Source organism: Adiantum capillus-veneris, chromosome 4 (assembly GCF_014529385.1).
Source record: "Adiantum capillus-veneris isolate H3 chromosome 4, ASM1452938v2, whole genome shotgun sequence".
NCBI classification, from domain to species: domain Eukaryota; kingdom Viridiplantae; phylum Streptophyta; class Polypodiopsida; order Polypodiales; family Pteridaceae; genus Adiantum; species Adiantum capillus-veneris.
This window is the reverse complement of record NC_140934.1, coordinates 148,721,381-148,735,401: the sequence shown is the minus strand read 5'-3', so window position 1 is coordinate 148,735,401 and position 14,021 is coordinate 148,721,381.

Here is a 14,021-nt window from a genome sequence, read left to right as displayed (position 1 = left end):
CATCTAGTTGCAAGGGTGGTAAGGTACTCTCCTATGATTTTATTTGCAACGTTGTTGTAGGTGGTGAACTTACCCCGGAAGGTGCAAACTCTTTCGTGCTTGTATGGATATGTACAGTGGTAGGTGGAGGTTGTGTCGAAGCTTCTATTTGCGTATAGGAACTACATGAAGAGCAAGAAGCTTCATTTGATTTCCCTGTTCCTGAGCTAGGTGGAAAAAATCGTTCTTTCTTTGGTACCCAAACTAGCTCGGGAGCGGGTGTGTAGCATTCTGTGATTTTTTTCTTTCCACGATCATTGATTCATTTTGGAGCTACGGGATTGGGCTCACATGGGTCAGGTGTTAGGTAAGAGCACAATCTACGTTTTGGCACCCAGATTTGATCATTTCCTTGATAGTAGCCTTGGGCTTCCAATAGTCGTTTAGGGATCCATCGCAACATTTTCTTACTTTTCTTGGAGCGAGTGGTACGTTTCTTACAAGGCTTCTGTTTTTTAGCACTAGATATGGTCACTAAAGAAGCTTTAGGGACCCACTTGTATGTTTTCTCTGTTATATTAGGATGAGTCTTGTCGGAAGCGATATGCATTGCTTGTAGCATATTTAAGGGTAGGGTCGCATTAGACTCGTCGCCTTCAAAATACTGCCCTAATTCGTTAATGGGTACCTCGATCACAGACTCGTGTCCATCTAAGTCAAGTGATTGCACATGATTTTCCTCATCAATCATAATCGAGTCAGGCCTATTTGGTTGCGCAAACTGCGGTAATCCCGTTCGTAGCTCTCCGTTAAGGAATGCTCGAAGTGCAAGGAATAACTCGGGATCTCCATACAGCTTTGCTATGATCGTGGTTCGGACCTCAGAAGACATGAAGTCCACTAGTTTGGCAACATTCATTGGCGTTTTGCAGGGTGTAGGTCCTTGACTAGGAACTGGTGAGGATGGAATCTCATATTCCTCAATGGGATCAGGTATTCCTTCGTTAAACATCCTTTCCAACAAGAAGGGTGTATGCTCACTTTCTGATGTCCTGTCCTCACTCCCTTCTTGGATGATACTAGATATGGCTAACGGTCTATGGTTCATGTGGGGTGGATGAACTTGCGTGGGAAACACTGTGTCATGAATTTTGACCTGCATGGGTTCTGGTTCTAGTTTCCTTTGAGTCTCCTCCACTAAACCTCTTAGATGTTTCACCTGCTCAATCTCGTCTACTGGGTTTGGGTACGTCCCAATCTTCTTTTTACGATTCTTCCCTTTTTGCCCCTGCGGTTTATCTTGGGGGTCTTGGATTGGATTTGGAAACACTTGTGGTGTTTTCAGAGGCTCTTTATGGTTTTCTCTTATTCGGTTTTCATTTGGTTCCATGTTACGGTTTTCTTTGTCGGTCTTTCCCTTTGTGGTATTGGTTCTAGTCTCCATTGTCTCGACTGAATCTGAATCATCCTCGAGGTCATTCATATACACGGGGTCATCTCCTGTTCCTATGTTTGTTTTGGAACTTGGCTTTGAATTTTCCGTATTCTGCGACTTCTTCCTTCGTGTCTTCTTTTTCTTTGCTTGGATAACTGAAATGGTATCTCTCTCTTCGAGGATATGGCCTGGCCCTTGAAGCATGGACCGTGTAATCGCATAAGCGGGTGCGACGGGTGGTATTGGCAATGTCACACTAGCAATTTCGACCAAATTCAGGGGTGTGATTTTAAGCGCATTTGGGTTATAGGGGCATTGGGCAATCAAGTGATCTATGCCACAACGATTACATGTGAGTATTGGCATTGCAGACGTGCTCCCTTGATTCATTTGCATCTGTGCAGCATTCTTTTGCAGCCTAATAGGGCACTCCGCTACTCGATGTGGTCCACCACACTCGTAGCATTGAAGAGGTGGCCTCCTAGCCTGGGTGTTGATATTTTGACCTCTGGATGCGAGAGCAGTAGCTTGATAAACCGGCTTGACTTGCCCCCAACAATCTTCCATGTAGTATATAGGACACTCTTCCAATGTATCAAGTCCGTAGGCAATACTAGTGTCTATTTCCTCCTCACAGCCATCTGGATAAGCATTTGATGGCTCGCAACCCACTTGGTTCATAGGGGCGACTCTTGGATGCGGGGGCTGCGGTCCTAGCACAGGAGGTGATAAGGTGTAGCTTGTACAACATTTTGAGATCTAGGGACCATGTGTTGCGGTAGTTGCTCAACAGGTGGAGCAGGCATCAATACAGGAGCTCGAGGCGCATCCGTCCAGGCTACAGGTGGTCTATTTGCCATCATACGTTTGATCATTAAACAATCCTTAGCTTGGTGACCATACCTACCACATGCGTTGCAAGTTCCATTAAATTTTACTCTAAACGTAGGGCACTCACTAGTGCTATGTGGACCTAAGCAAATGGAACACCATTGTTGCTCCCTTCTTGGATACATGTGACTATTTTGAGGGGGTCGATTATCCTTAAGAGACTCTTGGATTGCCTTGGTGAGGTCTGTCAAGAATGTATCAAATACCTTTGGCTCATTGGCAATGGGCTTTGCAGTCATGGGTTCATACTCAATGGCTTGTGAGCTAGTGGATCTCGTGTCAGTAGACACCCTCATGCCTGCTATCATCAAGTTGTCCTCTAATTGGATTGCATTGGCAGTGACATCTTCCCAGGTTGTGATACCTCTAATCACTAGTCCATTATAGATTCCTTCATTCCTCAACCCTCGAATGAATCGATCAAGCAGTTGGTTATTGTTGAAGCGCTCATTTACAGGGCAGCGAGAGTTTAAGTGCTTTAGACGACTAATGAAGTCCCTTACTGACTCTCCTTCCTTACGTTCGGCCTTCTGTAGCTGAGATGCTACACCCCAAAGCACACCTTCTCGTATGTACTCCTTTAGAAACAACCTTCGAAGGGTAGGGTAGATTGTTTTCTCGTCCACCCTTAGGGTTCTATACCAATCTCCAGCCTTCCCACTTAATGTCAAGCTTAAGGCATTGCACTTATGTAGTTCGTTGCGTTCCCCTAAGGAATCACATACTTGTTCAAACACTTCAATGTGTTTCCTAGCATCTTCATCCCCATTGAATTTTTGCGTGAGTTTGGCAATTTGTACTGCCTTACTTCTAGGCTCTCTATCAGATGCGTGACGCATATTTTCCGCGATAGATCGACCTATGGTTTGAGCAAATGCTGCCAAGTCACCTATGTGAGGAGGCAGGGTCGGTGGAGGTAATCTTGGAATCATATGTGGGAGAGGAACGGGTACCGGTCTTGGCATATGTGTAGATGATGCAGGATATGGAACATAACCGGGCATAGGTCCACTCGGATAAGAGCTAGGGAGCGGCACTCGAGGAGCATAAGCAAGTGGTACAATTGGAGGTGTGGGGGCCATGTGTGCATAAGGGGCTAGAGGCACATATGGTCGAGGCCCCATATTAGGTACTACGACACTAGGTAGTGGCACTGCGCTAACCGTAGATGTCATCGGTACATTCTCTGTCAGGCTTATCCCTGGAGTGAGCACTGTGTTTTCCTTGATAGAGGGTTGAGCCAAGTTAGGGAAGCTAAAGTTTTCGCTCGGAGGCTCAGATTGCATAGAGACCCCAGGTGAAATGACGTAAGATGGGTCCATGGGGCTCATTAGAGGAGTCTCCATTTGTGATAGAGTAGGCTGTTGAGCCTTGCTCGTATCCAGAAATCTCATGGGGCCAGTTGAGAGTATATTTACCCCTCGGTTTTGCCTTTCTAATTGAATAATGCCATGGATAACATTACAGATCATTTTCTGTTGATCTTCGATGCTCGTGGCACTAGAGGTGGATTGTACAATCTCTATCCATCCTACATGGTAGGCGTGGCCAGAGTGTAGATCCGTCAACACCTCAGTGTGGAGGTCGTATGTCCAATGATCATTAATGAACAATCCTTCTAGAGTCGACGTGTTAACGGTTTCTTGTGAGGTAGAAGCAATGTTGCTCCCCGTGGTTTTACTTGTCACCAACGGTACTCTAGAGGGAACTTCTGAAGGAGGCAGCTCAACAGGGCCTTCTTGGTAAGAAGTTGGCAGGATATCCACATGGACACTCTTTGGGGGTGTGGGGTCCACGTGCGATGTGAAAGGAGAGTCCACTTCCCCACCCCCTTCGTGTGCTTCATTTGCATCAGGTTCCGAGCGAGTAGCTCTACCTAATGTTTCCATGAAACGGCTAAACATACTAGTACTAGGCTGTGGAGCTTCGGGAGGTGCATGGCCTTCTCTCTCAGTGTTTTGGGTAGGGTATGCTTCCATGATTTCTGAGTCGGAGGAGGAATCACTAGCGGCTATTTTAGGGTCTTGGGTGGTGCTACCTTGTGTCCCCGCTGAGGGTCTAGAGCTTATCGTGGATGGGTAATGGGTGTCCGTATGAACGGAGGCACCCTCAATATACTCATGTTCTAGCACCCGCCCAGAGCGTAAGTGCATGTGCTTTTGATACCCTAAGGTGTCAAAAAGCTGCTCTAGGAGGCCTTGTGACTAGTTTTTAGCGTGTTTTTTGTTTGTTTTTTTGCTAGATTTTTTCGAGCGTGTCGTGGAATGGACCGTGTGATAGCTCGAAACGAGCGTATCGGTCAGAGGGTCGTGCCGTGCTTTACAGCCCTCCGTTTGGTCACTCTATGCCCTCGGAATCCCTAAAACTGTCAATTTCCAGTAGGGAACTAGTCCCAAACTAGAAAGTCTAAGGGTGCAAGTGGGAAGAGAAAGGAGGAGAGTGGAGGACTTGTCCCACATGCTCTCATTCTCTCTTGAGGGAGTAGGGTATATATATAAGAGTGAGTCTAGTATATATCATAAGACTGAGGACTGAGCTTGGGCCTGGGCCTGGGGAAACGATCCCGATCTATCTTTTATACAAACCAACCCGTCTGTTTTAAGAGTCACGTTTTTTTATTTTCGAAAAATTTCGCCACCCGCTTACTCGCGTTTTAATTTCTGGATTTTATTTTTTATTTTTTATTTTTTTTTTGAGAGAAAAAAGAAAAAATAAAAAAAATTTAACTTTTTTTTTGGTGCAGAAAATACAGAAATTGAAAACGCAGATATGCAGAAATTACAGAAAACGCAGATATGCAGAAATTTCAGAAAACGCAGAAATTGAAAAAACGCAGATACGCAGAAATTGAAAAACGCAGAAATGCAGAAATTACAGAAAAAACGCAGAAATGCAGAAAATGCAGAAATTGCAGAAAATTAAAAAAAACGCAGAAATGCAGAAAATTGCAGAAATTGAAAACGCCGAACTTGAAAATGCAGAAATTGCAGAAATTGAAAAAACGCAGACAATAGCAGAAATTGAAACTTGACAGCAAATGCAGAAAACGCAAAAAACAGAAATCTCCACACACTCCTTCCCTGCCTTTCCTATGATAGAAATTGCACCACAAAAAAGCGTAAAGTGCTAACCGAGCTTAGTGTAGGGCATATCCCCGGCAGCGGCGCCAAAAATGTGCGCTCCTTGCCGCACTGTCGAAGCAAGGGACTTGCCAATACACCGTGTGCGAGCCACAAACGGCTCCAAGCACACAACAAGCCTAAACTAGCAAGCTCAAGAGAACAAAGGGTGTGTCACTCACCGCTCTACGCTCGCCTTCGTGGTGGATTCCTCGCCGCGATGAAGAAGAAGCTGCAGTCGTGCCGCGCTCAACCGCTTCGCCGCCGTCGTGCCTTTGTAATGCTCGATCGCACACACACTCTCCCTCTCTCTCTCTCTCTCTCTCTCACACACACACACAAGGAGGTGAAGAAGAAGAAGATGGAGATGGAGCAAGAGCACTCTTCTATTGCACAAATGAGAGAATGAGTAAAAATTAGGTTTAGTTGGCTTTTATAGGAGCTCACCCCATTCACACTTGGGCGCCCATGCTTAGCCAACTAATCCCTTGAATGTCCCAGTTAGAGTGCGCCTGTCATCGACGATCACTCTTACCCTTTTCCTATTGGTCCGACAAGCCCGGTACCTGACTCTACCAAATACATAATACGCGTCCATCGTAGGTGATGGGTGTCCGTGAGCCGTGAGGGTTAACAGTAGCAAGTGGGTTCATCACAATCAGTGACTAGTAAGTAGTCCAATCTTGGCTCAAAACGCTCAGGTGCACGAGATGTCTGAGTAGATCTCCGAAGTGCTTGACTGCTAGATTTTTCTCTCTCTGGAGCAACATGTGTGTCTGTGTGTGTCCCTTTTTATGGTAGTGTTAACACTCTACATTTCACAAGTCTTTGCCGCGACTCTTGCTACGAACTTACCTGCAATCCTGTGAACGACCGCGGCTACGACCACACTGTCTTTGCTTGTCATGATTGCCACTAGTCACATATGCATCAACATGCCCACTCACATCAAGAGATTGATGTCGAATCTCCTCAGTGAGAAATGCACCAGCAACACTGCTGAGATCTAGCTTTCCATTTGGTGCAGAATTACTTATGGGTGTGTTGAAGGTATCCCATGACGATGGTAGTAAACATAGCAAGAAAATGGCCTTCATTTCATCATCGAAATTGAGACCTTTTGAAGTAACTTGTTAAAACACGTTGTTGAACTCGTTCAAGTGAGAACTAACATTAATGTCTTCTTTCATGTTCATGCGCATCATTTTCTTCATCAAGAAAACCTTGTTCGAGACGTTGTTGCCATCCCAAGCCTGACATAGAGCATCCCACAAATATTTGGCATTGGTCTTATCCACTATGGTAAAGTAAATGGATTCACCAAGGTGTAGGCGAATGGTCGTCATAGCACGCTCATTCAAGTCATCCCACTCAACATTAGTGTACGCGTTCTCTCTTCTTGCACGCAAGGGTGCTATCAAGTGTTTGCTGATCAAAACATCTTGCATACGCTGTCTCCAAATGACAAAGTTTGAGCCATCAAACTTTTTGATGTAGTATTCTTCTCTTTTGAAAGCACTACTCGCAGGCATGATTAGGAGAATGTAACCAAAAACTTTATGGCAAATTGCATGGGATAATTTTGGCAAAGTTTCCCTTAGAATAGGAGCAAAACTCAAACCAAAAGTAGTAGAATCACTGTGTAAGATCAAATAGAAGTGCCAAGAACACATAGAACAGACTCGCGGGAAAAATCCGACAGAGTCTCCTTTGTATGAGGAGTCAAAACTCAACTCGAAAACGCACAAACTGCTCAAAACCATTGTTGTGTGACCGCCAACTCGGCGTCATAAGCACCAAAGATTGCCCAGATACATGTCCTATGGCAAGGGTACCGTAAAGGGGAACTGGACCTACCTATATCACTGAAGATATCCAGCTCAAAGAAAACCTCACGCTAGAGGAGAGCAATGCACAAAAATTACAAAATCAAGGAAACGGCCGGAAAAACTGTCAAAAAAAATGGCTCCACACGTAGCACAATAGGCAGTGTTTGCAACTCAACATACATGAGTAACTGCGCTCAAACAAGCGCCAAGAACTACTGCATTCAATAAAATTGATCCCTCCGGTGATTTCTACTTTCAAAAGAGCTCAATAGCACTATGGTGTGCTAAAACAAACATGCATCTATCAACGCATCTGTCCGCAGAGAAACTGTTATCGAAATGGCTGTCAAAATAATCTGAAAAGCGTTGTGTCTATATGTGTCTGGTAACGTGGAGAATCTGTGTGTAAACGGGCTCAAAAGCCCCCTATAACCTGTAGCCTGCGTGACGGTGTCGCTATGTGCCGATCTCCACCACCGGGCGAAAATGTGTTAGTCGAATAGCGGCCAAAGGTGCTCGGAGTTGAAACGATGCCGTAGAGCGCGATCGGTGCCAATGTAGGGTGTCATTCCTCTGTGGTAGAGGCACCTCACCCGTGCATTTTGCAAGCACGACCGTCCGCACGAAAGAGCTCATCTGTAGGTACGCTCAATGTCGAGCCGGATGTCGGTTATCCGTCGCAATGAGAGGTGATGTCGAGCTAATGTCGAATTGCAAGAATTGGTATCGACATCAATGTGGTGGTGTGGAATCGCAAGTCGCCAATGTCGATGGCGAATCGCCGATGTCGAGGACGCTCTCACCGCAGGATGGGAGTTTCCTGATCCCAAAGACAAAGCCCTAAAATGGTGTCGCCGATGTTGAGTATCCTGCGCTCTCTCTCTCTCTCTCTCTCTCTCTCTCTCTCTCTCTCTCTCTCTCTCTCTCTCACACACACACACACACACACACACACACACACTTTTGGTGGAGCTTAGTGAGAAGCCCTTCTCACTCTCCTTATTAATTTTATGACCAAAAGGATACAATAGAGGCCGGCCACGAGGCTTAAAAACCCAACAAATACCACTCCTATAGGCACAATCAGTGCTATAACTTAAATAGTAGATCCTCTCAAGTTGGAATCTCTTTATTTCCCAAGGGTGAACTCACCTTTTTATAGCTAGAGGATAGCCCTTATAGTAGAAAAGAACTAAAGGGAACTAGAGGAGAGCCGCTTTTATAGCTAGAGGAGAGCCCTTATAGTAGAGGAGAACTAAAGGGAACTAGAGGAGAGCCCTTTTTATAGCTAGAGAAGAGCCCTTATAGTAGAGGAGAACTAAAGGGAACTAGAGCCAGAACCTAGGCAGATCAAGATTACGAACAAAGTGTTTCCCATTCAACCTCAAACTCACAAAGACCATAAAACATTATCCATACCTACTATCATCCAAGAAGAAAGTGAATGTAAGACATCGCAAACAGGGCATACACATTATCTATTTGAGGGGATGTCTAGCGAGGGAATACCTGACCTTATCAAAGACGTGGAGTTTCCATATTCACCAGCCCTAGGTCACAAAATAGACCCTCAAAAAGTGGCATTGAATATTTCCTAGTTAATGGATTTGATGGCTTTTAAAGTAAGAACCACTATCATGTCTAAATTGTACGAAGATCCTGGGCTATTATTTGCTCTTTGGCATTTCTCAATGGAGAGTTGAAAGTCATGCTACAATAATTTGCAAAAACAAATAGGCCCAACAAAGTTCTAGCTGAGAAAGAATTCTTGGATCCACAACATAAACTAGATGAAAGCTCTGTTGTTGAAATGCATGTGAATAAGATGGGACAACCCTTTGAAGGTGATGAATCTAATGCAACCCTACCAATCACCTTTAAAGGATTAATAGTGGAGGGAATCCTTGATGGTGGTGTTGGGGTCATCATTGTAACTACAAACTATTGGAACATGTATGGGAAGACCTCACCTTGAAGTCACAAACATAGTGGTAAAAATGGCCAATGAAACTATTCCACTAAAACCTATTGAAATGCTAGCAAAACTCAACATAGTACTAATGCAGTGCTCTTTTTCTCCTTCTCTCTTGTCTTATCTTCATGTTTGCTGTGAGTGTAATCGTGTGTGAGTGCAAGAGAGGGGGTTGTTGCGGATGATAGAGCGGTACGGCGATGGCGGCGAGGCGATTGAGCAGCAGTGGTGAGCTCCCTCTTCTGGCGTAGGATCACTCAACGATGACACGGTAAGGTTAATGACACACTTTCTACATCTGTTGTGCTTGCCTACAAGCACAATATGTAAGGTTTTTCTTGAGAAGGTTATATGCAAAGTGTCGATGCATTGGGAAACTTTATGCTAATAGGGGATTATTGGATGTTGACAAAGCTAGGGTTTTTTTTTGCTCAAATGGGTATTAAGTCAGCTCTCACTACAGCTTAAGATTTTTATGGCAATGGTGAAAGTGAACATGGGCATCCTCCTCTTATTAAAGAATTGAAAAAAACATGTAAATGCATTGGAAAATGGCAAAGATTGTTACCTTATTCTTTCTGTGAAGATCGCACTACTCATAGGACTATCACATGCTATATGCAACTAGAGTTGATGTATGGGAAAAAGGCAATTATGTCTACGGAAGAAGCACTACTAACTTGGATTATTTCACCTTGGGATGCAAGATTAAGCAAGAAGGATTTACTTGCTTGAAGGATACATCAATTGGAGAAAGAGAGGAAGATATTGACGTTGCAAAAGGGAAAGTAAAGGATGCTTGACTAAAGAATAAAGGAACATTCAACAAGAAACAAAGGTTAAGGGCATATATAATTAAAGAAGAGAATTGGGTATTAGTATACATATGGCATTGTGGAAGATGGTTAAGCAGTGGTTTGGTCCTTATGTGGTCAAACATGCTTACGATGTCAAGTGCAAGGGCCTTGGTGTGCGCCATGTGCAAGCCACAACTCTTCAACGCTCTTTATTCAACCAGGTTAGTCAAGTCTTCCCTTGCAAACACAATATATTACATTTTCCAAAGACCCACACACATAGTAATCAAATCACAGCTCATTTAAAATGCATAGCGAAAGGATATGTAAGATGCAAAGAGTTATGTGCCTTATATTGGAGTAAATCTAACATGTAGCACAAGTTTCCACATATTTATATGTTCCACCAAAAATGATCCTTGATCTTTGCAAAGCTACCCATGATACTCTTCTATGAAATACCCACAAACCTTTGTGGAACTCTTTAACCACCTATAATTGAGTTACCTTATCATATACTACTCTCTAAGGAGTCCCTTTTCTCTACTTTGAGTGCTTCCATCAATGCCCATCCTTAAGAAAATAACCATAAAACTTCTTGCGTACCCCTTTTGTATTCTTGGTCACTCCATTTCTCTTGTTTACTTAAAGTGCTCAAATATTGGTAAGAAAGGATCAAATCTTTATGATAACTTTCTTTTGATAGAATCTAATGAGCATAAACCATTTTTCTACAATATATATATGCAGTTCTTAAGAAGTAAAAGACTTCAAACCTACTTCTTTCCCCTCCATAACCATGTCCTCTTCATCTTCATACTTAGCCCTAGATAGCATATCAGCAACTAAATTATCTTTTACTACAATGTGGTGAATTCTAGGTTTAAGAGATTTATTATAAGGAATTTAGTGTAGCATAGTAATACCTAATGTTAAACAACTCGTTATCATTCTAAAAGTAGGTAAGCAATCCATTTCTACAACCACAGTAGAACCCATAAAATACTCTCTCTCACCTATGAGGATGGTTGCAACATTACAAACTTCTCTTTTAAAGTTTTGAGACCTCAAAATTCCCTAATGACTTTCTCAATGTTAGAGCACTTTGTAACATCTTCTGCTACTTTTTTGCTAATTTTGAGTGTACTTCTCTCCACATAAACTTCTGCCTTTGCCCAATGTGATCCTTTTTTTTTCAAAACTCACAATTTGTGAGTGAATTGTATTGGGCACAGCATAAGATTACAAAATAGCATCAAGCTCAGGCCGAGCCTTGAGGTGCTGAAGATTACAACATGGATGTCCACCACCTCTCACCAAGGCATACTAGACGAATTATAGTTCTAGGCTTTTACTTATCCCAGGTTGACAACATGGCATGGGTAGACCAGTCTCTTGAGTCTTGCTTGTTTCCGAGCGTATAGATCATCTCTCTGCTTTCTTGTATAATCTCAGGGAAGCTTGCCACATCAAGGTATCCCTCAAACACACGGCAGTTTTTTGCTTGCCATATATGGTGAAAGGAGAAGTACCTTATAGTTTGAGTACAAATAAGAAGAGTTGGGCTACCCATCTTCTTGCCACCAACGAACAGGTCAGTCTTGAAGAATTTAATATGCCATGTCCTTTGGATATTTTCCCTGCCAGGCTTTTGATTGTGTGGCATTGCATGAAAAGTTGGGCTAGATCTCCACTAGTTATCCTGCACCCCAAGCAATGATCAGACCCAATTCCTCTTTCCTAGATTTTAACGCCCGTCAGTAGAGCACCCCACGTCACCTTCCACAAAAATATATTCATAAACTGCGGCCACTTTGGCTTCCAAAAATTCTCCATGACTGCTTCCCACCAATCTCCTGGCCAGTGCCTCTTCCATATTTTGTTGAGGGAGCTAGACCACTCATTCTCGTGCATTGATGCATGATAGATGTCTTTAGAATGGGGTTTCCAAAAAAGACTATGTCCGGGCAATCTCCCAATTCTAGATTCACAGATTGGCATTACAACTTTGTCCAGCTCTTTGAACAATGTTGACTGACAATATCTCAAAGCCATTTAGTTGTTACTGGGTTTCCACCAAGTCAATGGTTTTTCAGCTCTTACTGTTACCATCCCACAAGTGAACAAATCTATGCATACCCTTGTTATTCACTTTCCTCATAGTTTCTATCCAATAGGGGCTTTGTGGTGGTTCTAAAACTTTAGCAAGCTAGGAATACCGCTGCAAGATGGAGTTCTTGAAATACCTAGTTTCTTCCCCCACTCCAACACCCCAGCTACTCTTTTGCACTTCCTCATCAGTTCCCCCGAGATGCCAGCTAGACTTGGGCTAGACCACGTTGGGCCTAAAAGTTTGTCGTGAAATTCCACCCCTTTCCACTTCCCGCCTTTCGACCCATGTTTAGTTGCATCTAGCATATCCTTGGTCATGATAGTCCTGCTTAGCCAAGGGAATCATAAATTTGGCACACAGGGCCTCAACATGGGCAACTGGGTTAAGAATTCCGAGGCCTCCTTGGTCCACTGGTCGAGTGACGAACTCCCATCAGGCCCACTGTCATGGTCAGGAGGTTTTTGTGTTGTTTTTCTACAAGAATCTTTTTATTGGTTTTAAGAATTCTTTCCAGTGACACTTAGCCATCTTAAGAAGTGGGCTGGTGGAGGCAATATAAGGGAGCATAAATGAATTCATCACTTTAACCCGGCTCAGGAATGGGAGAAGAGCATACTCCCACCTTCTCATTTCCAAGAATAATGTCATCTTGAGCACGAGTTACCTTTTAGAAGGTTGAACTATAGACCACACTACGTCCAAGAATTCCCATTCATAAACTGTGAATGCATTACATCCAAACACTCATATATAATAAACTTTGAAACACATCATGTCTATAATCTAGCCAACAACAATGAATTGGTGCACTCATCCATAGTGTTTTAGGTATGTTTGATTGGTTTCCTACTAGATGCATGTGCCTTGAACTCCGACCCATGCATTCAAACACCGATAACTTGAACTCCAACGCAAGGGTCCAAATTATTCATAGGGAGCACTATTTGCCCCTCTATGCCACTCACAAACCTCTTCCTAGTTGAAGCTAGTGGTGGTATATCCGGCAACCCTTGCAAGTGTAATCACCATCACACCATCAGACTCTTTGTTGTCCTTGCCTGAGTTATTATTACTGCTTTTCCATCATGCTTATCTTTGCCTTTGTCCTTAGTAGAGCCTTTGTCTTGCCTTTGGATTAGCAATCTCGAGACAGGTGACCATGCTTCCCACATTGTAACAACTGCTATTGGTCTTCTTTCTGGAATTTAAAGTAGCAAGTGCTTCAACACCTTTGTCAAAAGTCTCGATTTTACCTTGAGTTATTTACATGGATTTCTCCTCAACGAGAAAGAGACTAAGATCATCAAATTGCAGCTTTTCCTTTGTGATTTGTAGCTGAAGTGCCCTAAACACCGTTTTGTACGCCTCATGCCATTTTGTGAGTACCAAAGCAACTAATTGAGTATTGGGCAATCACGTGTCATAGACAATAGTTGATCATGAATAACCTTAGCCTTCATAACAAAAGACTGCATGGAACTTCCGGTTGGGAACTTGATGGCAAATAACTACCGAAGAAGGGTGACTCCTCACAAACCACATATCATTGGTAGTCTTCAAAGTCTGTATGGCATGAGAAATTTCCTCGCCTTTGCATTACTCCCATCCTAATCATCACATGATTTTTGATACTTTAGGCGGTTGTACTTGTTGTTGGGATCCCTCGCAAGACGGGGCTCCAAGCCGTCAACTATGTCCCATACGCCTTTCCACGTGAAAGAGAGTCGCATAATCAAGTTCCATAGTTATCACCGTTCAATTTATCCTAGAGCTAGAGCAAGGAGGGCCATGTTGAAACTGCTAGATCTCAAAATGATGTCTCCTTGCACTCAAAAAGGTGACCGCAAAGTCCAATCTATTCACCAAATTCTGCAAGGGAGGGTCTT